The 25,781-nt window shown below is 42.6% G+C and overlaps 1 protein-coding gene across 2 annotated transcripts in view; it reads left to right on the top strand.

Annotated features, from left to right (window-relative positions):
• LOC106639464 (uncharacterized) overlaps positions 1–25,781 on the top strand; it is a 378,265-nt gene that overhangs the window by 329 nt on the left and 352,155 nt on the right. The gene's annotated exons all lie outside the window — the stretch shown is intronic.

The following is a 25,781-nucleotide window of genomic DNA, read 5'->3' as shown; positions in this document are numbered from 1 at the left end:
GCGATGCACGCCCTTTTGATCCTTTACTTTGTTAGCTTTTTCTTTTTTTTTGTTTTTCGAGCTTTGATATCTCACTGCACTTATTATGTGCGTGCAAGGTAAGTGCAACTTTTCCGGGACGAATAGGTGGGACGCGGAAGCGGGAAAAAGTTTAATTTCCTCGCTTGAACAAAGAGTGCCCAATCTGACAAATAGATCGCAAGGGGGGGGGGGAATAGTAATTGATGAGACGAGACGAGACGAGTGGAGGTCGCTGATGTGCAATGCAGGCACAACCGGCTGTATGTTTGTACATAGGTATAGTAGTGGTGTGTTAATTAAGGCGACAGGGGGTTTATTTTCGGAGCCTCGCCCAGCCGTGGCCTTCCGTAAAGCCTGCGCTATGTGAATTTGTCATTGCGCCGGAGGGAAAACATTTCTGGGACGCCGAGCTGAGGCGAGTGTCTTTTCTCGTCCATTGTTTTTTAATTACTTTTTGTTTTGTTTTTTTATACCAAGAATTAAGACAGGCATGACATTGTCGCATGAAGGCAAATAGACGCGATTGGGTACGCAAAAAGAGTTTTTATTAAAAAAAAAATAAAAATAAAAAATAAAATAACTTGAATCCATCTATTTACTTAAGGTATTATTTTACATGAAATTTCGTTATGTCAAAAAAAAAAAAAAAAAATGGGACCATCATACTTGGTACCCTTTGGTACATTTTTAAGAGAGCATTTTGACATAATATTGTGGGTGCCATCACCGTAGTTCACTCACGTATCGAAGTAAGACTCGATCCTGAGTCGTCGACTGCGATCGCCTCTCTACCACCCGATCTTTGCGGTCGGACGGATATTGCAGTTTAAATGTCGTTTATACAGCCAATGCCGTTGTGTCCAGCCCTTTGGTCACTGTATTGAGAAAAACTTAACACCACACAATTTTCTATTCAAAGATACAGCAATGAAGCATTGAAAACTGAAAGTAACACGTTGCTGCCACCTACGGCAACATCTTCATGAAATAAATTTTTGCCACACGTGTGTGTATAATAATTATACACTCAGCCGCAACCGCAGATAGTGTAGATGCAAAATGGGTATATTATACCCCAAGATTCGAAGCGCGTGTGCTTGCAACACACGTTCAGACGGGTATATTATAGAGTACATTACGCCGCTGCACACGTGTTGCGTCTCCTCATTAGCCGGAGCATCGGAAATAAATTCTCGGCGGACCAATACGTGTATGTATACCTGCAGGTGTATGCGTGCAACAGCTGAGAGATTTACGCCGTGCTAGGAATAACGACGCGATCCTCGGAAAAGACGATCTCGTTTTCTTATCTTGTGAAGCTTCCGTGACGTTGCTCCCTTTGTTTTTTTCTTCCTCATCGTGTTATTGACGGGTCATGTTTAACCGTTGCAAACATTATTGTTAAACAAATAATTATGGGTGTACGTTTTTGTTTTTTCCAGAAAAATGTTTGTATAGCGCAGGTGTTCGAGGGATCAAAAGTACACAAACTCCCGGCCGATGGAGCGTTACAATCCGGATCGGGTGAAAGTGGCTCTCCGAACTTTGGAAACCAGATGAAACACGTCGATAGAGGAATTCAGCAGCTCGTAATCGCACTCCCGCGATCTCGAGCCATTTTTCTTTCCCCGAGAGCCACCACCTCCTTCTGCATTCTGTGTATCAAATTTCACGTGCCCGGCCATAAAAGCGCGTATCTGCCGTGTAAATCGCTGCAATTTCTAATACCCCGGGATACACACACACACACGAGTACCCTTACCCTCCTCTCTCGCCCAATTAGAAACAATTATATCTTTTCATCCACGCTGTGTAAACCGTGGGTCTCCAATTGCCCTGACCAGGCTTCGGTGCTTATTAAAAAGCTATCATTATTGTACCTGTAACCTATTAGTTTTTTTTGTTTTTGTTTTTATTTTTGTTTTTTTGTTTTTTTCCATCTCCGGTATTGCTCCGGGAACCAAAAGAGAAAAAGGACTCGGGGAAAAGCCGCAGCGCGAGTGTAGAAACGACAGCTAGACATCGGCGGGACAAAAAGCCAATGAGGGTCGTCGCATCCCACCTGTGGAGGCTTCCCTGCCGGTCGTTCGCGCGAATTTACGAGCGCGTCGCTTACACGCGTGCCCCCATACGTCCGCCAGACAAAAAATAAAAAAAAACAACGACACTCGCTTAAGAGCCGCAAGTATACGTCGATCTCGCGCGCATTACTTACCCATTATCCGCTCTTCCGGGCGCGCCATTGTTCCGCTCGTTGGGCACATGTATATATATTATACCTTGAAGCGCGCGAATGATCAATATATGCAAAGGTAATTTGGCGTCTGTACGAGTTGTGCGGCGGAGTCGCATAAGATCTGCTCCGTCTCCATATACGCGGAGGGCACGAGCAACAGCTGCTGCAGGGCTATTGATTGGGATGTGTAGACTTTTGTTGACAGTTTATTTTATTTTATTTTTTTTCTCAAATCGCGTGTATATGTAATGGGTATACGTGAGATTTGTGAGAAAGATGGATAGTTTGAACGCAACGAGCCTCCTGGAAACCGGTGGAGGAAAAAAGAAAGGAAAATCGCTACCTCTTGAATATTCAGGGGATAATAATCGTCAGTGTCGCATTGTGTGTTAATATTAGATGTACTCGTGAGTCATGTAACCAAGGGAAGATCAGCGTTAACGACTAATGTATACACTTATATTGTTAGTGTATGGTTGGTATTGGTCCAAACAACCGCCGATTGCCACATCGTCCCTCGGTTTCAAAGAAAAAGCAATGGGCATCCGATGGGTAGTATACAAACTTTTCAAGCAAAATGACAAGAACTTCCTTTCCATCAGCTACTGTCGACACTGTATGTGTACACTGCACTGCGCCGTCATAGAGCCACGCGATTGAATTAAAATTAATGAAGCCTAATGCCGATCATTTAATTCTCGTGGGAACCCACGGACATGTATTTCTTTCTTTCTTTTTTTTCCGTTTGCTACATACAGTTACAGAGAGAGCGAACAGTAATTCGATCCGGCTCTTATGTACATGCACACACGCGCGTATATATATATTGCAAACGCTCTTCCATTGCTCCCTCGCTCGAGATATTAATTTTCTCAGGGAGTACACGTATATACTTGACAACAGTGTCGCATGTATCTATTTATACTTTTCTAATAATTCAAAAATCCTACAACTGTATACTTACTTACTCCACGTACTGCCTTGTCGTTTCTCGCTTTCGTTCGGCTATTTAACATGTGCGACGCGCGCATTTTTTTTTTCCACTTAAAAGACCTCGCATTGCACTCGTCGATCGAATCGTGTATAGATAAAAAAAAAAAAAAAAGTGTACACAGGTAATATACAAGGGGGGCAACGAAGCGCCGGCAACAACAATAAAAAGAGACGAGAGCTATAGAAGATGAAAAGATGATAGGTACTATATGTAACGACGTAAGCTGCAGCTCTGGTCTCCCTCTCGCGCAAAACATCGCTGACACAATAACGCGCTCGGCTCCGCTGGCACGAGACAATTACACGCTCCTCCATATAATATCCTGCAAGTACTACCGATGCGAAGAGTCGGCGGATCAACAAACGGGGCCTCGCTTACCGTATATACCAGGGAGGTAGGTCCTGCACACGGGGATCTAACGGACGGGACGCGAGTCTTTTATACCTGTACGAAGAGGCGAGGGGGGGATTAAAATTACCTATATATATATGTATATACACACCGCAAAAATCGGCACCAAATTATGTGAGACGCGCCGGCAAACTGCATAGATCGATCGGTTGACTTGTATTTGCCGCACAGCGATGTTATTGTTTTTTCGTTCGCGTTGGTAGATTTGGAGCTGTTGGAAGTCCGATGGTTTATCATATCAATCATAAAGTTGAAAAGCTTTATTTCATACTCACACGGATGATCATTGCTCCACAGTCAATCGATCACCTCGTGCTGATTGAGCGAAAAAATCTGGCTGTTTTGAATACACGAAATGATGCGATGATGCGTCCACCGGCTTCGTTTGTAACGAAGAGTAACACAGAGTCGGGTACCGTATAAGAGATCGCGTGATTATCGTGAGCCTCTGCTAATTGGACGATAATTGTGCGCGCGAGATGCCAGCCGAGAGGCGCCTGTAAGGCGCTTTTTTTCTTCGCGTCTTGATTCTGATAAAGTAAGTGTATTACGCTTTAAAGTGACTCAATGAAAACATCAACCCTCTGCAAATCTTCTTTATGGAATACATTTTCGTGCCATACAGAAATAATTATTATTGCCATCGATTGAAAGTTTCAAATGACAAAACAAAACCATGAAGCGGAAACCAGCAGACAAATTGCAGCACCGGCACCGTCAAGTAACAAATTCTACTTGGGGTATACCCATAAAACTGAGACATCAGGTACCCCTTTACTTTACTAAGTTAGGGAAGGTATGCCTGCAAGTATCACTACTGGAGTTTGTCTGCTAGTTTCGGCTTCGTAAAAAAACCTCATCGTCCCAGAAGCTGCGTGCAAGAGCAAAAAAAACTACGATAGATCGAAGGAAAGATCGTTAAGTCGATCGGCTCGTGTTTCTGCCAACAGCGTTTATCCCCACCCGAGCTTTTTTTTTTTATTAAATCATTCGTGATGAGTTTTTAACCGATCATTGCCCTTAAAATGTCACTATTTTTCCAAACTCATGCACCAGAAGAAACGAAAAATGAAGTCTTATACTCGGAAAAACAAAAATCGGTTCTCGGTACCGTGTACGTATCGTCGCTCTTCTAAAACTGCCAAGTCTCACTTTCGCTGATAAGTCATTCTTCGCGAGTTTATACATTGTATGCTCAACTTCAATGAACAGAGTGTACGTGGTATAAAAATAAAACTTGGGCAGTTATGTATCTCGTAACGCAATCCACAATGACCACCAGCGGCCCATCTGTAAACATCCCGTTCTACAATCCCGTGAAAAATAAACCATCGGATGGATGACAAAACAAAAAAAAGAGCGTCATTGACTCGCGTGAAATCGTGTTAGATATATACATATATAGTTAACGTGGACTCTTATTGTAAAAAGGTGTACCGCGGCTTATCTCGTTTGACAAATCGAGCGTCGTCGCCGAGTGGGTGTAATTCGAGACTCCCTCGGCTCGTTCGTTCGCATCGCTTGGCTTACGCACTTTCTTACGTTCGCTCGGGATCGGCTTACGCGCTTGGGGGACTTTATTTCGCTCGCGCGCGCGCGTCCAATCGGATGTGTAAACTTGCGTTTTTACGGGCCATCTATTCCCCGCGTTTGATGGTTCTGGTTGCGCCGGGGAGCTTTACCCCCCCCCCCTCGATTTGCAAAAGTATATACTTGTTTAATTGAGCCGCGGCTCTGCAATTATAGGTATACAGCGCGTACGAGGTATACCGTGTGACGTATAACAGGTGTTTGGTCGCGAGAACTTTTTCCGGAAACATTTAAAATTTCAATTATATCCTCTCACTTGTGAATCTATAAAAAAGGAAAGAAAGAATTACCGATCGTTTGGACGAAAACAAAGAAAAAAGGCGAATAAACAGACACCTCATATATTATAGGCTCTTCGCTCCCCAAGGTGTGGCGCACCGTATCGATCTCCTCTGCCCGTGCCACCATTGCAGAAGTACACCGTTTATGCCTCCCCTCCCCCCCCCCTCGCTAAAATCGGTAATCGCAGCTCTTACACGTTGGTGTATATTATACACGTATAGATACTTACCGGGTCGCCGCAAAGGAGGCTGACCATGAACCGCGGGCCTGACCTGCGACACACAAACAAACCACTGGACATATATATATTGCACCGGGTCAGCATCAATATAATGCACTAGGCACATATGTACCTACATATAGCGTATGTATGGGGAACAACGAACCGCACGGCCACTGCCGGTCTCTTCTCCTCCGCCACCCCCGATAGCCCTCATAAATCTTTTTACCTGCGTCGCGAATACACGTACACATCAGTACATATATATATGTATGTACACACACAAATATAACGTGCGTGCAGTGCATGCGGCTATATGCAAGGGGGAGTACAACATGGTGCATCTCTGCCCTCTCGTTCGACCGGCTACCACTTATGTGTACACCCGCTCTTATAACCGGCTGAACCCTTTTGACTCCCCTTCGCCCCGCGAGAGGTGCATCGTATAAGTAGAATGCGATACAAATATATATGTGTGTATGTATACTTATGGCTCTTAGGAGCGCGCCGGGAGTCTGAGAGGTATATTACAAAGGGAGGGAAGAGGTGTACGGGAGCTGGCAGGGGGGGGGCTACGTCGGAGCGAATAATGCAGACACGCTTATAACTTGTATTATATTGTTCTCGATTTGGCTTGGAATTTCGGCCTATGGGGTGCTCATCTCTGCATTTAACTCGATCGTTTGATTTATTGGAAAAATTTTTTTTTCACTAGGAATTGCGAATGATTTACTCACTTGCCACTTGCTTGCCGTATATTGTAATAAATAAGTGCCAACAGGTTTAATTAAACGTCTCGTTGTCAGTTGTCGAGTACCTCAGTGGTTACAGCCGTGTATGGTGTTGGTTAGCTGAACGATAATGTGTTCGAGACTACGAGTAATAAGATGACGTAAAAATCCTTAAATATATGATTAAAAGGTATACTAAAATGATAAAGGAATTTGGTGTAAGCGTTTTTTTTTTTTTTTTTTTTTGTTCCAGACGCACTTTGTACAATTTCTTTTTTCCCGTAACTATTTTAACGTTCATTTTCAAGTTGGTGATTGTCTTTTTGTTGTCATGACGGTCTATAAAAATGTGAAAAAAATTTCAGTAATGCAACTCATTGCAATGTACATTAAAATATTCCCTTTCAATAAAGCAAGAAATGTTACGAATTATTAATCAGTTATGTGTGAATAAGTGGTTTATGACAAATGTTAGTATTAAAAACCAAATGGAATTTGAAAAGTGAAAGGTGAAACAGATTTATAGTTTTGTACACACGTGCAGTAAATTGTAAAAATAAATTAATCGTACGCAATAAATTTCATCCCACAAAAAAAGGACCAAATGCTCTTCCCGCCTTTGTAATGAAATGGACTGCGGATATTTTTTCACGCCGAGTATAATGGGGTTGGATTGGGAATGTCGTCGCACCAATCGATGCAAAATGCACGCACGTAGGGGCTCTTCGATCGGTCAATATCCCTTAAATTGTAATTGATGCTCTCGACGACTGTGAAAGTTATTTTTTTATACCCACTCCAGGGGGTTTCTTTCTCTTGGGAATACCAATGCATCATCTTACATTGCTTTCATATTTCAGTCACCGAATCTTTGGTCAATTTAGCCACCTTCTCGTATGCGTCGGTGTTATACTGTATTTTTTTTAATTTTCATTTCGACGAATCTGATATCACTGTAAAAGGACAAAAAAAACCAATGAATAAACAAAAACTTTTTTTCACACCCGTCGCTAACAAGAATCCCAGGTGTGCAAAGTAAAACTCGACATCATGCGCGAAAACGACAAATTCCTAATGAGCCGATCTCGTGTAGAGTCTCGGGTTGCAATGCGAATTTGTAAACTCCTGCAGGCAGCCACGGTGGCTTAATGGAACTTGATGCATAAAAAGTGACAGCGCATTCTCTCTTCCTCCTATTCTGCGTTATAATTGAAAAACTTTTTTTTTTTTATTTCATGCCACGGGGAGGTACCACTGCACGAAAACACGCTTTAAATACGAAACTTTTGGTTGTTTACTCCGTGCAACTGTTTCGTCCTTTATTCGAAACTGCCGTGAACGTGAATGTGCCGAGAGAACCATCATCGCGTGTACCTAAATGTACGAGGGAGTAGGAGTGGAATAGTATTGATTTTTTTTTTTTTTTTTTCTTTTACACTAATGCTTCAGAAGGAAAATTTAGTACACAAAAAAAAAAAAAAAAAAAAAAAAACTATGTGATACAAGTTCTGTTTTAATTAGTACCAGTTATTATAAGGAGGGCTTTTCAATATCAAACTGAATTGTTAATTTCCCAAGCCAGAAATTCATTAAAAAATGAATCTCGCAAAAATATTCAAGAGGATTGGCGCGTTGGACGAAAAAAAAATCCTTCGTAATTATGTAGCTTAAATTATCGAACTGCCAGAACGTCCAGCAGCTGCAGGACACCAGAGCGATCGCTATCTCCCCTCGACCACAATGTTATAACCACCAGAGTGCCACATAGCACTTCGAAGAAATCCCACCCACTGACGGGTGTGCGTTTGTTATACCTTTTGCATTACGTACAAATTAAAACGTATCACTTTGTTACGAGAGTCTCTCCTTGTTATCCCCATGTTTCGATCCTATGGTTTTCAGAAACCCCGTGATCTTCCGCACTTTTGCATTTGCATTAAAATTTCATCATTTGCAACGAAAACGATAAAATTCCTCGATGGCTGTCTCATATACCTGCGCGCCGTGATAAAAATTTGAAGAAGGAAACACAAAAAGGATCTCTCGACTCCCGACCCACGAGCCCACACATTGTTCTCCTCTCGTTATCGCCGGCGCAATCCGTCCCAGAGAGAGTACATTGTATAGGTATACATAGTCGATGTTTCGTGTGTGCACCGGCGTGTCTCTATTTTTCGATTCGAGCGGCTTTTTTTCGCCCTCCTTCTTAAAGACAAACGACGCCGACAGAAACCGAGAGTGAGAGCCGGCACGACGCGACGCGGCTCCGTTTTCCTTTTTCTCTCGAAGCGGCACGCGCTTGCAAGGAGGTGTACACCAGGTCCTTATATGGGGTGTATTTTGTTTTATTTTTTTTGTTTTTTGTTTTTATTTCTGGATCAAAGTGCAGCTGAGGAGGAGGCGGACAGATCCCGCTGGTTAATTGTCGAGCTAACTTCTCGATCAGCCCCGCGACTTCCAGGGGATGTATAGTGTTTTCGTGGTTTTGCCGCTGTCGATTTTTTTTTTTTTTATATCGCGTTTCCTCTACTGTTTGTCAACACAAAGTAAGGGACAAAAATATTTTTTGTTTGCTTTTTTTGTTTTTACGAGCTTTTGTTTGACTCTCAATGATAAAACGTCCCGTATCCCGAGGCCATCGCTCTGTGCACTGGTATAATTGTAACTATATACACACTGCAATATATTTGTTACCTTGAAGGAATCGTCAATCGAAGCATACCAGCAATTACTTTTATTTTTTTCTTCCTCCAATCAACCGAAACAAAGGAAAAAATTCTTTTTCCCCCGCACATTGGCTTATCGCGACCTCGTTTTTCCATTTTAATAAGCCTAATTAGCCGTACCGGGGAAATAATGTTTTAAAACCCCGGTAAAAGCACACACCCTCGTGTCGTCGATCTGCCCCGCCGCGTGTTTTTCTCCCCGCCCTTACATACACACACGATATCTTTCCGCGATCAAAGTCGCTCGAAACGGGGCTTTATAAGTACCGCTGATCAACTAATTTAATATATATACAAAAGAGAAGGAAAGAAAGGGAAACAAAAATTGTAGAGCCACGTGCCAACGGCAACAACAATCGCAAGGAATCTCTTTTCCATGTGCGCACACGACAATCCAGCCCCTCCTTTTCCTCTCTCTCTCTCTGCCCTGCACAAAAGTCCTTTCACCCCGTGCAGCGTACGTATATACATTATATGCATTGGATGTATGTTCAACGCGCACGCTACAGCCCACCGCTCGACTCTGCCGGACTCTGCCCAGTTTATCGGTACACCGGTGTGCCGATCCCTTATTCCTCCTACACCCCCACGTGTTTGCCTTGCCCAGTGCACACACGCACGATCTTTTACGTATATGTTGCGTTGTGTATACTCTTTCAAGGTGATTAGCTAGGTACGCGTGTCCGATACCCCCCCCCCCCCAAGTAATATTGGGTACACACGTACAGTGTCTGTGTGTTTTCCACGAGCGGCGGTATAATCAAAACGCTTCCAATTAATTAGAAGCGAAAGTTAAGTGAAATTGCGCGCGCGGAGAGCTGCAGCCGAGCGACAGTCCATTGTTTTCCTTCGTGTATCTTGGTTCGGTCGCTGTCGCGGCCATATATACGACTAGTTCCATCAAAAGTCATTTGATCTTATTTTTTTTCAGCGAAGTTGAGAAAAGAGAGTTGGTTTTTTTTTTTTTTTATACATAGTGGGTGTGACGCACCTTTTGGAGGCTGTGTTTTAAAGTAACAAAGAAGTTTTGTTTGCTTCAACAGCTTATAAGTACAAGTAGCTCTTTCCAACAGAGCTTCCAAATCTTATCTGTGGGGATACAAATTTACTGGCAGTTTAACAAACACACATTTCAATCACACATCAAAGCTCTGATGAGGGTCCCTTGGTTAAGGTTAATTTCTATTGTCAACCGGTCCATGATTTTTTTTCTTCCCATTTTCATTGTTTTGGTAACGAAAGTACAGTTGGCAATTTTTTACGGAATCGCACGTACGCGAGCAAACAAACAGCATAGACGGTATAACAATAATATGAGGTGTATATGTAGGTACACGGAGGACTCGCGAGCTCGTGACGTGTATCCGTTCCCCGTGGAATATAAGCCGCGGTAGCGGGCGTACGGCATGTGACGGCCCACATACCAAAAGTAGGTAGATTCCCTTTCCACGCGCATCAGCTACACCGATGTATTAAAATGCAGTGGGTAGGTTACCCTCGTCCCTCTCTCTCTCTCTCTTTTTCTCTCAATTTTTTGCGAATCTGTCATCGCTCGTGCGTTCGTTTGTCGTTGCATACACACATACACTCGGTTAACATCAATTATATACGCGGGAGAGAAAAGACAAAAGCCGAGAGTGAGACCGAGACCTCGATATCCTAATCCGTTGTCGTGGGGCACGCGCTCGCCTAATACTTTTTTTTCTTTTTTCTTTTTTTTTTTTTTTTTTTGCAATTTCAAGAAACCTAGTTTTCCATGCATTGTGAGTGTACTTGCTATTTGAGCGCGTGGGATGCAGTTGCAGTAAATACACCGCATACCACCGTGATGCTACTCAACGGTATATGCTCTATATGTTTTGGGTTGTGGAAAGCACGCGAGCGTGATGCGATTTTTTTTTTTTTTTTTTTCGTAATTGGTTGAGTTTTGATTGATATTATGAGGAAGAGGATCCTTTTTCTCCTTGGGATATTTTTCTTCAGCACCAAGGGATGTGACACAAGTGAAGTGTTACTGAGCTGATGATCATATGAGATTGTGTTGAAGAAATTTTGATAGGTTTCTCGTTAAGAAAAAAAATAATCAGAGATAAAGTCTATGATATGAGTATACTTTTTAACTGAGCAAACGTTTTGGCTTGACTGACAGAATCATCAAATCCACTGTACTTTCCTATATGCACTTCCGGAACGATACTGAACAGCTCAGTTGACAGCGAAAAGCGGATTCGTTCTGACCTATGACGGCTCGTGCCGTCATGGATGAAGGTTCGAGGCCCGCAATTATGCTAAATGTTGACATCAATCAAATGAATGAAATACATGGATAGCTGACTTCCAGGCATCTGAAGTTTTTTTTTTTTTTTTCTAATGACTATGTCATATCTCAATATCAGAGATCGTCCTCCCTTCTTGATGACACTAGAGAGCCGACGAGTACCATCCCACCAAGCTCTCACGCGTGTGTCCTCTTTGTCCCCGGCATATTCTTAATCCCATACCCCAAAGATACCTTTCGATCCTTATTTTATCCTTCTTCTTCACTCGTCCAAAACCTTCGCAGAGACACATTTCACGTTTGCGTATATACAATGGGTACTAGTACGCATATAATTATACACGGGACCTTTGAACCCTTTGACTGTGGCTCTGTCCTGACCTTTTTTCGGACCCTCGGATTAAAACTCGTCTCTATGGCTAAACTCACCCTTTGGAAAAAAAAATTTACAAGACACATAGACTCTAGAGACCACACTATTTATTGAAGCTATGGTACAATACAATGCACCGGCGATCTTCATCTCCGCGCTAAGCCGAGACTCGCTCTCAAGTGTACCCATTGTCTCTGTCTTTCTACGTCGAGTGACAGGGTCGGCGCGAAAAAGAGAGGATGCGCTCGAAAAGAGATCGTAGGGAAAGCAGGTGTTTTTTCGGACCAAAGGTTATTTTCACCTGCGAGAGGGACGTGTCGAGCAATCGACCTTGCTCCGGAGCACGTAGGCGTTGAAATCGAAAGCACGGCTCGCGTGTGCTTTTTTTTTCCCTCCCTTTTTTTTTTAGCTGCGCGGGAGATGTTCAAATTGTTCTTCCTTTCGAAAGTGCTGGCAATGAAAGTATCTTTGGTTCTCTAAAACGCTTTTGTTTTTTACCCGTTCGTCACTGGTGGAGAGAAAATTTTCGTCCACCGAAACATGCAATGCTTCATTTATATACACAAAAGAAAGTAACACTTCCTCAGTGTACGAAATCAAGTAAGTATTTGATTCATTCAAGTATTTTTTCATACTTTTATCGAAAGGTGTACGTGCTGCCCTGATATATTATACTCATTATGGGCACCACTCTCGGACCTATAAGGAGACTGCGTCAGCTGTTTGGGTATACATTTTACCAACTGCGTCATGCTAGTCGACATGTTTCTTTGTGCACAATGACAATGTAAAATTTATGGCATCTGAACTTGACTTCTATTTCTCTCATTCAAATTATTTGGATTAAGAGTGGTAAACATGATAAATGATTTTAGATTAAAAGTTTAAACGCTCTCCTTCAAAGTGGTAGGCTTTTTTTTTTTTTTTTCACTATGGGATTAACGTAAAGTGTCACAAAACAGTAATGGTATAACTATGGTACATAATTTACTATCTGAAAACCCATTACAATCAGTTGTATTTACATAGTAGTCGTAAAAAAAAAAAAAAAAAAAAAAAAATCAGTCGAAAACATTGAACACTCAAAAGAGCTCGTAAAAATATTACAGTGCCTCGTAACTTTCACGACTACCAAGTTAAATTGCCCCAAACTGGTCTTTTGTTCCAGTATCTCAGTCCATTTTATGCAACTTTAATCTTATCGCTAAAACAACAAGAGGATGCCATCACCTGCTCCTCTTTCATAACGAGTAGAGCCAAGCCGTAGGTATATACGTACGTGGAGTTTGCAATCCATTCAGGAAGTTCAAGATTTTTATGATATGTTTACGACCTCAAAAAATAAAGTATTCGAAGCCGGGCTACAGGAGGAAAATAGCTCAGTTTGCCAAATAAGTATTTCCATTAGGCACCAAGCTTTTTTAGCTCCTTTGCTCAATTTTTTCGACTCCTGTCGTCTTCTGTCACTCAAACTTTTATCCTCCATAATAATAAAAAAGTCCTCGCATCAAAATTATAAGTACACGTATATGAAGATTATCCTCGCCGGTGGCGCTGATTCGAATTACCACACGAAGCAAACATTGTATATACGGGATGGAGAATAGTACATGCACACTCTGGAAGGACTTTCGCTCAACCTGTATGCTTACGAGGTTTTTCTTCGACACCCCTTCGGAACATCGAGGGTTCGTACGTACACATTATTTTTTTCGCCCAACTCTCTTTCGGAATGAACGATTTTTCCCGCAAACTAATCGTGATACCTGCCATGTGGGAAAGTGTTACGTTCCACGTGTATTTTTGTAGCAATAATTTTTTTTTTGCCCCCCACCTTCCAAAAGATAAGTTCTCATTACGTATTCGTGATCTATCCGAGGCGAGCAAATGGGAAAAAGGATTTGTTGGCGGTGGACGACGAGAAAGCGAGCACTTCGCGGTACGTGTAGGTGCATGGTACGTATATTTTTGCGCTAGAAACTCGCGAAACAGGAGTAGATAGACGTGTGTGTTGTACGCCTATACGGAGCTCCGTTAAAAGGAAACGAACGGCCTTTACCCACACGTACGCGCTTGTGTAGCGTACAGTTGAGTCACAAAACTCTTATTACGTGTGTATTGTTCCGTAGGAGGGAAGATGGCCTTTCAAATGACTTTCGTTTCATCGGAGCTATGCGGGGTATTTTTACAACAAATTAAGACGTAAAGTATCCGAGGAATCTCATCCGCGCTTGTGTGTACGTGTGTGATGGGTATAATCTTTCGATCCGGTGGTTTTACTGCACGCGTTTGATAAACGCAGTGAAAAATCAGCGTTTCGTGGAAAACTTTCTTGCTTCGTTCCGGGGGAATAAATAATATAGTTCCTAAACGTCGCGATTTATCTAAAGTAAAGAAGAAAAAAAACTCCCACACGATGTGTACGTACACGTACACAGAACAGGAGACATTGGAAGGATTTTCTCAAGAACGCAATGAAGCCACGTTCATTTTTCTCTTCGGGACAATGTTGCGTGTAATTAGACTCTCCGGTATCGCGCATCATTTCTCCTCGAGTTTTTTTTTTTTTTTTTTTCCATCATCATCATCGTTACAATTTGCCTTTCTCCCACAATGCTCCCGTAAAACTTTATCGATGTTCCATTACAGGTAATAACATTATTCAGATATTATTTTACCGTTTGTCTAATTGTCGCCATACGTATAGTATATTATATGATTTCAATGGACAATAGAAGAAGGCATCGATGTACCGCAAAAATTAAAGTTAATTATACGTAGGTATACATAACGCGTGTGCAGAAATAGAAAAGTTTATTATGCTATCGGGAAGTTTTTTAATGGGCGCACGTTAGCGCAAGGATAAAGTGTTACGTGACGACGGAGGGATACGTTATATATTATGTGATGACAAAACCGAGCGGAAGAAAAAAAAAAGGACAAAACAATTGAAACTCATAAGTATATGAACGTATATGCAGATGAGTTGATAAATATTCATCCCTCCCGCAATTTCAAAGTAAAGCAGCGGCGACCACGCGCCGATCGTCCACAGTGACTCTTGAGTGTATTTTCACAGGAAAGCGTGGGATGATTCAGGTCTTTTTTTTTTTTTTTTTTCTTTCTCTCGGTCGAGCATCGTATTCTCGCCAGCATAATTTCTATACTCAGCCATTAGTGGCAACTCTACGAGTTTCTTCGCGACTCTTGTTCATCAATATTTTCATTTTGATTTTTTAAACATTCGGTCGAATAACTTGGAGAAAACGATAAGATTTAAAATTAGGAAGAAAAAAAAATTGAAAAATTAAAGCCCTTCACCAAAGCCAATAGACCTCTCGATGAGTCACCAAAACTGTCCGCTCCCCTTTCGACGCGCCAAGCCCCACCATAGCAAGTTCGACACATGCACACAAAACACAACTCGATAGCTTTCTTGTCCCGTGCCATTACCATAAGTACATCAGTCGTCCACTCATCACGAGAGGTTTTCCGCTGCTACTATACATACATAAGTACATAGCTTCTAAGTACTGTTATATACCAGAATAATGCACAATCAGTGAATTACCGTATAATACACCGATTCTATTTTTCTTGCTCTTCAGAGCCGGAAGTGGACGATTCAGACTCGGATCGAGAAGCGATTTACAAACAGGTGAGCGCCATACGTTTGAACACATAAGTTACTACTGGTAACGCGTCACGCACTGCTTGCAAACAAAGACATTAACAAGACACCATATAAAGCGGTGGATGAATCGGTAAAAGGAAAAAAAGAGAAAAAAAAAAAAAAAAACAATCGGACCAATTTCACGTGTAGTGATTATTATTGGGGCGCACAGCTCGCGTATGTGTGTACAGATGCGTACTCTTGATACAGGCGAACAATTACTCGATAAATAGGGTTGGCGTACACGCGTTATTACAACCAGGAAATTATCTCAGATGGCCCCCGTCGATGAGAAAAATAGGGAGTATACAAGTACGAGAGATTCGATCTGCGAAGGAGAAAAATTTCCATCCCATTTTCAAGCGGGTACTATTTTTTCGATTTTTTTTTTTTTTTTTTTTCGCTACTCGTGTACACGGAAGCTTCGCGGGAGAAAGTTTTCCGATTTGCCCGCGTTTACAGTAGCCGGGACGGATCGAATGCAGAAATCGGGAAAGGGAAAAGAAATCGAAGGGAACAAAAGAGACAACGGCGTCGTGGAATACGTGATCGCGCGCCACTCTTTGCGGGAGAGGGAAGAGACCATACCCACAAGAGGACGGGAACTCATCGTGTGCCCGCGTCGCTTTCGACTAATTTTTGGCGTTTATCTCGGACTGGAAACTCGACATAGTCATGCGATTGCTGTGGTTCGCTGAAGACTTTTTTTTTCTTCCCTCAATAATTATACACCCACGCAAATAAATCTTACTTTAAGTAATCGTGACAATATAACGATCCATTTGGCGACAATTGAACTAAGAAAATCTTCCGATCGGCATCACCACACGTCACCATCCGTAACAAAACGGATTTAGAGTCACTACTACTCGTTGCCAGATAGTACGAGCCAGTCGCCTGCTGAACACTGCGACGCGAAAGTTAAAATAAATCGCCGGCGGAACGCACACGTATCAATTACCCATGCTAATTCGCTGTTGCCCTCGCGATAAACGTCTAGGCCGCATAATTGCCCATCGGGGAGTAGTTTGAGCGCACGTGTGTGTATGTATACGCTGTGAGCGATGTCTCGCGATATTTCACTTAGCCGCCCGGAATCGATAGTGTCTTGTGTATGTATATACCTTCTCTCCTTTCTTCGTTGGACTACAGTGTACGGAAAGGGGGAACATTGGCGCGAGGCATCAAAGAGTTTGGAGGAGCTGTACTTAGTAGTAAAACAAAACAAAAATTAATTCATTATATTTCGTCCAACTCCGCAACGAGAGGAAAAAGCATTGTATTTGGATAAAAATACACTCTTGTGCAGGTACATGCGGTGCGAAACTCAACTCGTCGAGTATGTATGGCTCCATGGATTTTTATTTTCAAAATTTACGCGAAAAGTAACTGAAATCGTCAAATTGGCCGTACAAACTCGAACTTGAAACCACCACGTCTCCTGTAATTAAACGAGCATCAGTCGTGGGGTGAAAATGTTTTTTTTTTTTTTTCCCCCACGAGAGTTGGATAAAAAACAATTTTATTTTCCACGCGATTTCGCGCACACTTGCACAGAAGCGAGCGAGCCAAAGCGCAGGAGCAGCGAGAGGCCCATCAAACGAGCGAAACGTGATTTAAATTGCGCCACGTCCCGCGAAATGAGCACATTTGCAGCGCAACGTGACAACTGCAAAGTAGAGGTAGAGAGGGACAATTTGATTGCCATTTGTATAAATATATATAAACTCCTTCATGAAATTAAAAAAAAAAAAAAAAAAAAAAAGTGTTGTCTGCGCAACCTTTATCGCAACGTATAATCACCGCAGGCAATGCGATCGGCTCGCGTTCCCCTCTTACTGCTAATAAACCCGCTATGTACGATTCGCCCCCCCGTCCCCTATTTTTTAAGCTTATTTTATACATTGTTTGTATAAAATTGTCTATCGTGACCGTATACTACACGACTCCGTCTTTTAGCGCGAACCAACAGCGACACTTTTGCTCGGGGAGATCTTTGTACATGTATGGAGGAATAAAAAAAAGTGTACAAATCGTTTCTAGAGTTTCAGAGGCGCCGACGACAGTGTCGAGTGGAACACAATGGTCGGTATTCCCGCGTTTAAAATCGACAGACTGCAACACCCTCGCATCGTGTACACAATATGTATATAAAATATATTATATGCATGGAATCGCGTGCACCACGAAAACAAAAGCGATCGCTCCGTACATACTGTATATTATGTACGTCGATGGGGAAGGGAAGGGCGACCGATTGAATTTCATGCTCAATTTGCCCCTTCCTCCTCTCCCTCCCTCGCGAGCGACGCGGCTCAGGTGTGAGGTTTGCTTGTCGTCTCCTGCCAACCCTTCCTCCGAGCCTGCACTCGTCTCGATTGGAGTGTCTGCACCCAGGGAGGCGACTGTGGGGTCGGGGCGATGAGTGTATGGACATACGAGCCTTTAGGGCAGTTTGTGGTGTTGGGGTACGTATGAGCATTGAATTATTGAACGGAGTTTGCGGCGTGTGGCTTTGAATGGCGATACCGGGCCGGTGTGTCAGATCGATGGGTTATTTATTTAGTCGATACTTATACATCGATCGATTTTCTAGCAAACTCCAACGAATGTAAAATTAAAAATAATAATAATCATAATCTATGAGTTCGGCGGAGGAGAGAGCGAGAGAGTTGCGGCTCGTGTAGCTTGGTAAGGTAAAACACTGTCGCGCTCTGCGGAGAAAGTCAAGAGCGTTCGGGCTTTCGCCATAAGGTGGCGCTGGTGTGATTGAAAAACCCTCGTGGTACAACTTTTTTATGCATTACCTATACGCCAGAGTTAAACTGAAATAGTTTTATAACAAGTTTTGGTAACTGATTTTTTACAAATCAAAAAATGAGTACAAATCTTTTTCTTATTTTTTTTACATACCAACTATGTTCATGTGTGACTATACATTTATAGTTACTTATACATATTTTCACATTTTATTGATCAACAAATTTTTAGCTGATTTTTTTTTTTTCAAAACATGATTATATTTTTTTTACATGCATGAAAACAAACAAAATGGTATTACTTTGAATTATTTTTACATTACAAACTTATTTTGTACCAGTTATTACTGTACTCTAATGAAATTAATCTTTAAAAAATTCCACCACTCAAAGCACGCGATACATCCTAACCGATGCCACGATGAATTAAAAAAAAACTTGAGTTACGTGACAATCAATCTTTTAAGATGGAAATTTTAATTCACGTGGTTTTCTTTAGTTGTGTTAGTTATTGGGTCGACACTCTAGCTAAGTCAGAAATAATGATGCCTTGGTCGTGTGGAAGGACAAGAATATGCTACTAGACATTTACTTCGATGTATAACCATTAAAAATCATATTATGTGCATAATCATCTCGTACTCTTTTTTTGATACCACAAAGTTATTTAATTTGAACTAAATAACTGTGAAAAATTAAATTTTCTTTTTTCTTTCTTTTTAATCCACGAATACATTGAAGAACAATAAATTCTCCAACACCTTGACGATAACAGCGGATAAACTGCATTAACCAAGAAGCCGAGGACTGCATTTTCGCGGGTCAAAAAAAATCGAAAATGTCTGTCCCTTCAGTCGCTGTTTCTACTACTCGCCTATATATACATTATAGTATTGAAAGCCAGTCATGGCACATAAAGTCCGAGTGCATCGCACGCTCAATTACTCCAACTACCGTACGCAACACCAGTTCACGTTACCCACTGGCTCTAATGCAATAAACCGACACGACTGAGCCCCCCGTACGAGCAGCTGTATATACCGTTGCCACAATACGTGTACGCGCGGCACTTCGATCCTTTCCCCCTTTAGATTTGTTTTTTTCGATTCGACCATCCACTGCTTTATTCCCATTTCCTCTTGTTAACGAAAGCTAAATTTTTTTTCATGGGTGGGAGGAGGGAGGCATAATTGGCGCATCGATCGGAATATGATTGCTTTTTCGTCACAAACGCAAAATCGTATTCTGCATGTATGCAGGTATTATAAATCAAGAGGTCTTTTTTTACCATTGTTGATTTTAATATGAATGGAAAACAAAAGTACCTACATGTAATTTTAATTTTCACAATTATGGAAGACATTCAAAAAAGAAATAAACGATCCCAGTGAACTATGGAGACGTCTCACGCAAATATGGCAAAAATCAGCTTCCTTACTTTTATCTGCAAAATCCACAGGAAAAAAAAAAAAAAAAACCCGAAACCTCAGCACATCCGCGAAATCCAGGAAATCCAAACGGATATCAGATATCTCCACAGCCACCCGAGGAGAGAACTCCCTATTTCACGTATACCCGCTGGTTCGATACATATTTATCTCTTCCTCGAACCAACACCTACCTCAAATTCAAAAGCGTATCGAGTAATGCGATAAAAGTCCGCGTGGAAAACCAACCCCCGCCCCCCCCCTATTTGTTTATACCCACCCGATGTAACTTAAACATATCCGTTCGATAAAGAAGGGAAACCCAAGCGAACAACACGAGTATGTATAATAGGTATACCATCGCTCGCGTGAAACAAGTAATAACCCACAGCCACCTGGTATACTTGTACATATAATACACCCGGAAGTTGATCCTAAATTCAAGCTCCACCGACGCCGGTAGCCGCCAAAGTAACAAATGCACCTGCGCACCACATTACGAGCCAGCACGAGAGGGCGGGGTGCCAAGTATATACAAGGTCTAACCTTGAATCCATATTTTTCGCCCTGTGCATTAAAATACAACCCCCGTTCTCCTCCTCCTTTCGAAGGTATACACATGTTTGCCGAGCACGCGACCAAGCCACCCCCCCGCGTAGAGTCCACACAACCCTCCTCCCTTGAACTTACTTGATGGGTGTATATGGTAGTGATGCACACACACACACCCCCCATATCGTTCATATCGCACCAAACGACCACGCATGCCCACGCGCGTTTGTACATACACATATATATTATATACGTGCTCCGTACGTATCGGAGAGCATAATATAGGTCCGCTCGCGCGCGCGCGCCAATCCTCTCCCTCTCGCGGATATACATCGCCCGCGAGGAGAGGAAAATATATACGGCTCTCGGAGCCCTGCAGCAGCAGGGGAAAGACAGGAGAGAGAGAGAGAGAGACGATGTATATTATACTACCGGCGGGCGTCGGGCGCACGCAGTCCGAGCCCTCCACTCGCCAAAGTAGCAGCAACACCGTGCACGGGGTCCCTCTCCGCCTTCCTTTTTTTTTCTTCCTTCTTTTGCATCACGTACACGCATCAACCACATATACTGTGTATCATATCAACGACCCGTCGTCGTCGTCCTTAATAAACTTTGCTCGAAAGCACCACCTGACACGCGCTCGTAACGACCCACTTGGTGCCTACACCCTCCGGTTGGTCGAGTTATAGCCATATATGTACCTTTTAGTGCACACGGTCTGCGCACGAACGGGGTCAGTCGATTCATGCACGTACGTACACGAGCAACAACCCCCTCAGAGAGAAAGAGGGTGGTAGTACGGCGTAGCGGGTGAGCCACACGTGAGAGAATTCAGCTGTACGTGGATGGGTGTGTTGCTGTTTTTGGATTCCACGGTTGCACCCAACAGGACGAATTGGTGGATGGCCCCGGCGATGCGGGGCTCGAAAGTCGAGCCGGCCTCTCTACGCCCTTGGGGTGGTGATCGTGCCCAGTGACGTCGACGCCCAAGTCGCACCCTTACGGCTGAGCTGCTGCTCCATCGCTGTCTTTTGGATTTTACGTACTTTTTGATGGTTTGGGAAATACGTACTGGGTAGCGTTTGTGCACGGGATGATGATGCAAAAGGACGCCCGGGTTACCAACAAGTGAGAGCTTTCGTCGATTGCGCTGTAAACATGTGAAGCGGTTCGTAGAATACACGAGACAATTTTGTTGTAGTACAATTGCGAGCTTGTGCGTGGATATGGTGATGTGACACGGTGTACAAATTCACGGGCACTGAAAGCTGCGCGCCTTAAAAAAAAAAAAAAAAAAAAAAAAAAAAAACACGCACGCTATGGTTAACAAAAATAACAACAAGCACCTCCTGGGACATGGCATCGATTTCCTCGTGGAAATCGTAAATTTCGAGGCGAGCTTTCTTACCTCGTGCCACGGAGATTCGTGCAGATACAATGTGGGGGTGCTTGCGGCGGTGGTGGTGGACGCTATCGACAAAGCACATCAGGATAACGAGCGATCAAAGCTGGAAAAAGTACCAAAAAACTTTGCACAGCACACCTAGATAAGGGTGTGGACACACGCACACTCACATATATATATATATATATATTATTGTGTCCGTAATATATGCGTGCACGTGTTGTCTGCGTGGCTCAGCTGTGCACAGCTTCGTATCGTTTTTACATGTTACTTTTTCGCGTGTATACAGTGCGAGTCGTGCACCACAGTCGAGGCCAAGATAGCGGGGGAGTCAAGTTACAGCGCGGCGAGATAAGCGCTGTGTATACACACACAGCGGAGAGCGGAGACATATACATAATAGGGGAGTTCCGTAATACCGTATAAATTTTGCGGGCCAGTGCAGGATGAGTCACTTTGACTGGAAGCTGCTGCGCCGGAAGAAGGTAATATTGTTACGTGTACAGAAACACGCCTGTATATCTGAGTACTTTCGTGCGTTTGCGCGCGCAATTGTGTGTGTGATTCGTTGTTATCGTGGATACGTCAAATGCGTTGGGTTGGGTAAAAATGGGATTTTTATGTGTAACATACAGATGGCTTTCTATGTATACGTTTTTCAGAGTAATTATCGATGCCAATGCCGATAACAATGAGTACGTTCTCGTATATTCATATTACACGATGATACGGCCGTTGAGACTGGCTGTCAGATTTGTACTTCTCGTTGACAAAGTAACGTTTGGGTCATGGGTTATTTAACTTTGGGACATTTTTATTTGTTTTTATGCGTGAAAAAGGTGACATTTTCACTCCAAGCTCGTTTCGCGAATCGTTAAGATGATGCAGGAAACAGATGGGGCTGATACGCACATCATGCGTTGGAAATTTTATTGTCGTCCCTATGTGCCACTTTGGTAGTACAGAACAATTTTTGCAAACCATAATGCACGATGCAAATACATGGCGTAACATAAGATGTATGGCCGAGGATAATGTCGCTCAGCATATTATGATGTTCACTCGTATTTATATTATTTGTTAACAATTGAAATTTCAGGTAAAAAAAATAATGTGTCATTATGAACAATCAGGGATTATAAAATGATTTTAGCTGCGCAGCTGCTCGAAAATTTGGTCATGTTTATTAATTATATAGTATTGTTATGTATAAATCATTGCGTTAAACATTTTCCAGCAACTTTTTATATAGCTAATTAAGTAAAAGTTATTAAGTACACACCACGCGTATATGTAGTGATATTTCATGCAGTGCCATGTTATAATTCTGTAAAACATATTGTTATCGATGCCTACTTTGGTACAAATGCAGTGATGCATCGTAAAATAATTTGTTCATCAAAGTCATATTACAGCCACCAACACACGTAGGTATAATCACAGAATAAATCCATGAATAAATAATAAATCACGTGACTCCACGCCATACATATAGCAACAAACGCACGTTTAATATGCATTCCCATTGGAAAGCCGAGCCTTCATTCGAGCGATAACACTCGACGTCCTTATACATTTGTCACATTTTTTCTTTCCATCCGATCCGCATTTTTTGTGAAAACGAGGCTTCGAGGGTATACTTGTGTAATCGGGTCGCCTCGTCCTCACTTCTCTAGAGCAGTTTAACGTCAAGTTATATCGCGGACCTTGAGTAGTAGCTTGCCTCGTTGCGGCCTCGTTCCGACATTGGGCGAAAAATTTTCGATCGTCACGAAACAAACTTTCCTTAAATGCCGGCTTTTACGCTCATATACAGCTAATGTGGATAGATTATCGCGGAAAAGGGGGGATAAAAATGGCTTGTATTTTACAACTCGTGCGCGAGCGTGTGTTTATACGTGTACTTGAATTGATTTTCCAAGGCGCCTCTCTTTCCCGTGCTGGAATAATGTATGAAAGTTTGGCCCGCGTGTGCGTAGATGATGGTAATAAATGAGCGCTTCTATGCATAAAGTGAATAGTTTTTGTTTTTATTGAACTAGACCGATTAGATATCAGAAGCCCGTCACCCACCCCGAAAAATTGTTACGCAACAAAAACAAAAAAAAAAAAAAAAAAGAAAAACCGAGAAACAATTCGTGCGCGATCGTCTGGGCAATAATTTTTGATTCTACCGCTTGATGCTCACGCGCACGTGTGCAACTCGTTAGCGTGGACTGATCGACTGCACCGCATGAAAACCGGTAATTTCCGATCGATCGCGAGCTACACTGACTATTGATTGAGATTACGTAAGACACGGGCGCACGTGTTTTAGCCGAGATTGTACGTTCGTTCGATGTTTCTGTCTATTCTTGGGTAAGAAAGAGGTCCTGGACACCCTGTGGTTGCTCAAATCTGCACTTTGAGAGAAGTATGTCTGTGCTCGAAGGATACATTTCATTTTTTTACGCCAAGCACTGAATTTACCAGTGCATGATGGATTATTTGTGGCACAATTGGAAATTTTTTTTTTTTTTTTCAATAAAGTGCATTTTTCTGCTGATTAATATTTTTTATTCATCTACATTCACAATTCAGTATTAAGAAATAACTTTTTTTTTTCTAGCACATAAGGAAAATACATTTTGTGCATTAAAATTTATTTTAAAGTGTTTAAAATCAAATGTTTAAATACCTTTGTTGCGTAGGATTGTACGTGACACCTTGTCATCTAGCTTTTTTTTAGTTCTACATGAAAAAAAAAAAAAAAAAAAAAAAAAAAAAATCGACAAAGTACCCCAGTCTTTATTAAACTTGAGAATATCAAAATCATTGAGTCACCCACTGAGATGAGCTTCTGAAAACCATGTGAAATAAATAAATTTTATATAAGAATACAAAACTGTCGCGCAATAATTGGCGATTTAAATTTAGTCCTTTGAGCAACCGCACAAGCTCGAATGACTCCGTCAACGTCGCAAACTAGGGTCTTGAAGCCAAGCGCCACTGCGGTGACTTTCCCACCACCAAATCAATTTTCACGGCATGGATCGCCGGCTGTAATATGCGCAAAGAAATAATATACTCCTCGGAGAGTAACAAGGTATCAACAAAACACGCGAGGGACTGGACGACAAAACCTCTTAGACAAGACAGAGCGAGAGGGGGCCAAAACAAAAGGACCGCCGCGCGCCGGATGACGACTTTTTGCCGATCAATCACTCATTCTCTCTCTCGCTTATTTTTCCCTTTCTGGCGGCATGGGCCCATTTTCCCTTGGCGCACTGTCGCGCCCGCGCTCGTAAATTACCACAGAGCCTCGTGGGCGTGAGCGCGCACAGTCGACCAACAGCTGTGCACACACACACACACACACAGAGCTACAGCTTCGTAAGTATACGTGCACGCAACCTTGGGAAAATTAATAACTATGTAATGCTATTTTGGATTTTGGCTCCCCGATTTTTTTTCTTTTTCACATCGCGCAAAAATATACCTGTAGGTGGATGGTTGATATTTTCGTCGCACTTCCGGAAAAGATGAGCGCAAAAAGACTCGAGCGACGAGTAACGGGCAAAAGAGATAAAGCATACACAAAAGTGTCGTAGTCGCGGCAGCTTATAGGCGCGGATATGTGTGAAAATGTATCGCCCCGTGCTTGGGCAGGCAAACGGAGAGAGGCGCGGAGTGGTATACATGTACAGTTTCCCCGCGGGGGGGTGGGGTGGGGTGTGGAGAGGCAAAGAAGAAGAAGAAGAAGAAGAAGAAGATAGGCGAAAGGAGGAGGAAGGCTCCTGCTCTCTCTCGCGCCGCCGCCGCGTGTAAAAAGGCCTTTCCCACGCTCCTATACATGCCCATGCGCTCCGTCTGATGCTGCGACACCGTTGCTCCTTTTTAAGCCCACCCTCCTCCCTCCCTTCTCTATGTGCTACGTATCTATAATGTACTTCTGCTTCCAAACACATGGATGTATACGTATATATGTACATGCGTACGATACACTTGGGTCCGTACTCGCGGGTCGCGATTATTCGAAGACGTATAGTGTACTTGTACATTTGCAAAAGTAATACAAGTATTGTAGAGCTCTGTCATCACCGGAGAAGGAAAAAAGGAAGTAG

Source organism: Copidosoma floridanum, unplaced genomic scaffold (assembly GCF_036245765.1).
Source record: "Copidosoma floridanum isolate Cflo_tuat_1 unplaced genomic scaffold, Cflo_Japanese_pri ptg000006l, whole genome shotgun sequence".
In the NCBI taxonomy this organism is placed as follows: domain Eukaryota; kingdom Metazoa; phylum Arthropoda; class Insecta; order Hymenoptera; family Encyrtidae; genus Copidosoma; species Copidosoma floridanum.
The sequence above is the reverse complement of the archived record's forward strand: the minus strand, read 5'-3'. Positions and strand labels throughout refer to the sequence as shown.